The sequence below is a fragment of the Pyxicephalus adspersus genome, chromosome 4 (genome assembly GCF_032062135.1).
Source record: "Pyxicephalus adspersus chromosome 4, UCB_Pads_2.0, whole genome shotgun sequence".
In the NCBI taxonomy this organism is placed as follows: Eukaryota; Metazoa; Chordata; class Amphibia; order Anura; family Pyxicephalidae; genus Pyxicephalus; species Pyxicephalus adspersus.
This window is the reverse complement of record NC_092861.1, coordinates 61,658,359-61,662,944: the sequence shown is the minus strand read 5'-3', so window position 1 is coordinate 61,662,944 and position 4,586 is coordinate 61,658,359.

Genomic DNA, 4,586 nt, shown 5'->3' with positions numbered 1-4,586 from the left:
CCAGGGTAAAGCAAAACTTTTTCTGGCCTAAAATGGGTGCAGACATAGCTCATTACCGTCGGTCCTGTCCAGTTTGTCAAAAGGTGGGCAAGGCGGGTGATTTGTGCAGGGCCCTCCTGCACCCACTCCCAGTATTTGATGAGCCCTTTCGCAGGGTTTCAGTAGATATCATTGGACCTTTACCCATTGCCAGTAGCTCAGGCAAGCGGTTCATTTTGACAGTAGTGGACTGTGCCACCCGTTATCCAGAAGCTGTGGCGCTTTCTTCCTCAGAGCAGACAAATTTGTCGATGCCCTGCTGGCAATCTTCACCTGAGTTGGATTTCCAGCTGAACTCCTCAATGACCAGGGCCCCCAGTTCATGTCTAACCTGATGGAGGTGTTGTGTCCTAAAATACAAATGACTCCTATTGTGGCTAGCCCCTATCACCCACAAACAACAGATGTTGCGGACATTTGTGGAGTCACAGGGAAAGGACTGGGAGCGAGATCCTCCTCACCAGCTTTTTGCCTACCGAGAGGTCCCTCAAGAGTCCACAGGTTATTCACCCTTTGAACTCCTGTATGGGAGAAAAGTGTGAGGTCCACTTGATTTAATAGGTCTTCCAGGATGTGTCCTCCAAACGTAAGGCTGAACAACTTCCCCCACACCGGTCCAATGACTGGTCATTGTGTCATTGACCTCATACTGAATTCTACACCTCCCAAAGGTCGGGTATACCCCCTCAGTCTCCCTGAGATAAAGGCCATTAGCGAGTACTTTAAGGAAAATCTACAAAAGGGATTTTTACCCAAGTCTTCTTCCCCTGCTGGCGCCAGGTTCTTTTATGTTAAAAAAAAGATGGATCTCTCTGCCCCTGTATTGACTATCATTGTCCAAATGCTATCACAATTAAGAATTGCTACCCGCTGCCGCTCATCCCTGAGCTCTTTGACCGACTCTGAGGGGCCCAAGTCTTCACCAAATAAGACCTCCGAGGTGCCTACAACCTAATCTGGATCAAGGAAGGGAATGAATGGAACACAACATTTAACACCAGAGATGGGCATTATGAATACCTAGTGATGCCCTTCGGTCTCTGTATGCCTCGGCTGTCTTCCAAGACTTTGTAAGTGATGTTTTTCGTGACCTGTTGTACATTTGCATTTTCATTTATCTAGATGACATTTTGATCTTCTCCCCTGATTTGTCCACCCACAGACAGCATGACCGCTCAGAGACAATAAGCTCTATGCTAAGGCGGAGAAGTGCCTGTTTGAATGCCCACAGGTGCCCTTCCTGGACTACATTGTTTCTAAGGAGGGTCTCTCCATGGATCCCGAGAAGGTGACGGCCATTTCCAACTGGCCACTACCTTGCCGTCACAGGGCTACTCAGCGCCTCCTGTGGTTCACCAACTATTACCGACAATTCTTCAAAAAATACTCTACGCTGGTAGCTCCTATCACTGTACTGACCAGGAAGGATCCCCCCAAGAATTGGACTCCAGAGGCTATTGAGGTCTTTCATGCCTTAAAGCAAGCCTTTCTTTCGGGCCCAGCCCTGGTTAGGCCACATGTTTCCAAGCCCTTCTCTGTGGAGGTTGATACCTCATTTGTTGGAGTAGGGACTGTTTTCTACCAGACTCCCACCAGAGCTTGACGCCCATGTGTGTTTTTTTCGAAAAAAATCTCCCCAGCCGAAAAGAATTACACCTTCGGAGACAGGGAACTCCTTGCCTCCAAGCTAGCCCTGGAGGAATGGTGCTATCTCTTGGAGGGTTCTCCTCACAAGGTCACTATCTTCACAGACCACAAAAATCTCCAATACTTACAGTCTACTCGCCTCAACCCCCGACAGGCTCGTTGGTCATTGATTTTCCCCCATTTTGATTTTGCTCAGCCCCGTATCGTTGCCTTGACTTCTATCCAGGAATCCGCTATTCCCCCCCGGTAAAACTCTGGTGCCTCTCATACTCCGCACATGACTCCAAGCTCTCTGGCCACCCAGGCGTACACAGAACCTTTACATTCCTCTCCCGTCGGTACTGGTGGCCCAATCTTCACAAGGATGTGACAGACAATGACAAAGCCTGTGCTGTCTGTGCCTAAACAAAGTCTGCCAACTGCACCCCTGCGGGACCATTTTTTCCACTACCAGTTTCCAAAGAATCTTGGACTCATCTATCTATGAATTTCATCACGGATCTTCCTCCTTCTGATGGCTGTACAGGTATTTGGGTGGTTGTGGATCGTTTTTTCCAAAATGGCCCACTTTGTACCTTTCCCAACTCTACCATCTGCTGCAGCACTGGTGCCAGTCTTCATTCGGGAAATCTTCAGACTTCACGGTATGCCCACTAGTATTGTGTCAGATTGTGGGGTGCAGTTTACTTCCCGCTTCTGGAAAGGCTTCTTCAAATCCCTGGACATCTCTGCAGAATTCTCCTTAGCCTATCATCCACAGACTAATGGGCAGAGAGAGTCAATCAGTCCTTGGAGCAATGTTTTCGAGCCCTGGTATCTGCTCACCATGATGACTGGGTGACCCTGCAGAGTATGCTCATAATATTCATGTCTGCACCAGCACCACAGATCTCCACCAGCACCACCATCTCCATTCCTCGTCTACGGCAAACATCCTTGCCTTCCATCTCCTATACCCTGCTCTGCGATGTACCCGCACTCAGTGCCCTGCAGAGGGACTTCAATCGTATTTGGGCTTCAACCTTAGAGCTCCTAAAGGACTCAGTGGCTCGTTACAAGAAGTTTGCTGATCGGCATTGTCGTAAGGCGCCTCTTTTGCAACTTGGGGATAAAGTCTGGCTCTCCACACAAAACATTCATTGCAAGGTGCCTTCTCTGAAGTTTGCTCCACGGTTCATCGGACCTTTTGCCATTTCTGCCAAGGTTAACCCAGTTTGTTACAAGTTACATCTTCCCTCATATCTCAACCTGCCCAATGCCTTTTTATGTGTCTCTGCTTAAGCCGTTGGTCCTGAACTGCGTTTCTCGTCCCTCTCCGCTGGCCACTCCTGCACCTGATTCTTCTCAGGAATATGAATTCTATCAAATTCTGGATTCCAAGTTTTCCCGCAAAAAGCTAATGTACTTAATTGATTGGAAAGGTTTTGGTCCTGAGGAGAGATCCTGGGTTCCAGCTACAGATGTGTCTGCACCTCTTCTTGCCAAGAAGTTTCACCTTCATTTTCCCCTTAAACCGGGACCCGCGGCGGGTGAGGAGGCCCCGTAAAGGAGGGGGTAATGTCAAACTTACCTCTTCCTCACTAACGCGCAGGCATCCCTCTCCCAAGCATGTGGGCAGTTCTGATGCTGGGTGTAGCTCTGTTTCCAAGCTTTATCAATTTCGTCCCATCCACTAGCCAATCAAAAAAAGCCTCTTGACCATCCCTGGCTATTTAGCCGGCTCAAAGACTGCACTTTGTGAGCGTGCAACAAGTCTTCACTAGTGGCTCAAGCTCCCTAGTTCTGTAATCTAGTTCCTGTTCATCTGTTGCTTAATCCAGAGTTTTCTGTGTCCAGCTCCTGTGTTAACCCCTCGTTGTCAAGCCTGTTAGTACCCAGCCAACTTCCCTGTGCTGTCCCAGTGTTCCTGTCTGTCCGTTGATATCCTTGCATCACCTGTGCCTCTTGTTGCTTCCAGTGTCTCCTGTGTTCCCTGTGCCTGCAGTGGTCTTTGTGTCACTGTAGTCTGTCTCCTGGATTCCGGGCTGTTAACCCCTGGCGTGTGACCTGACCTCTCTTGCTTGCAGCCTGCCTAGACCCTGGCTTTCCTTGACTATCCTTCTGCATTGTGATTTGGTACTGTGCTTTGCCCACCTTGGTAAGCCCAAGAACCACAACCTGGCAGTAACCAGCAGCGCAACATCCTCATCATCAGAGGCTCTGAAGAAAACCTGGTTACTGCTTGGACTCTGTGCCTTGGCCCTTCTCAAGGTTCACACCCCCTCCGTGAAAGCCATTAGCACCCACTAGTGTTCTTGTCTCTCCAGGCTAAGAGATTCATCTCCCCATTATATAAAGAAACTCATTGACCAATTTACCCGGGATATATGCTGGGAAAAGAGTCCAGAAGTAGTAAAAGCAACTCTGCAATATGTTGCTATAGTTAGTTTATTTCAGGTCCCTGGACTCTGGAATGGGAAGGAAGGTACTGTGTGGGCCTTGCCATTCCACTCCGGGTAGACCCCTATAATTAGCACAGGAGTGCTATCTGCGCTGTGTAAAACTGCAGCAAGTAGGCTGCAAACAAGCCTGTATGGAAACAAGCAAAGAAGTTGTGTTGATGTCACTATAAAGTAGTGCTGAGAGCAGTCATTATGCACTGTTAGGTCATATCTTGTTCAAATGGAGAACTGTAAAAGTAATAAAAAGGAATTTTGTTGCATACTGTCAAGCAGACTATTCTTAGTTTGCTTACTTGGCAATGAAACACTTGTCTCCTGCTCTCTGAACATTGACAAATGTAATCCAAAGTAAAAGTAATTCAATTTACCTATTTCTAACAAATCTATCACAGTAAGGGGTCATTTAATGTATTTTTACTTTAAAGGCATAATAGCTAAGGAATAGAATGCCACACTTGC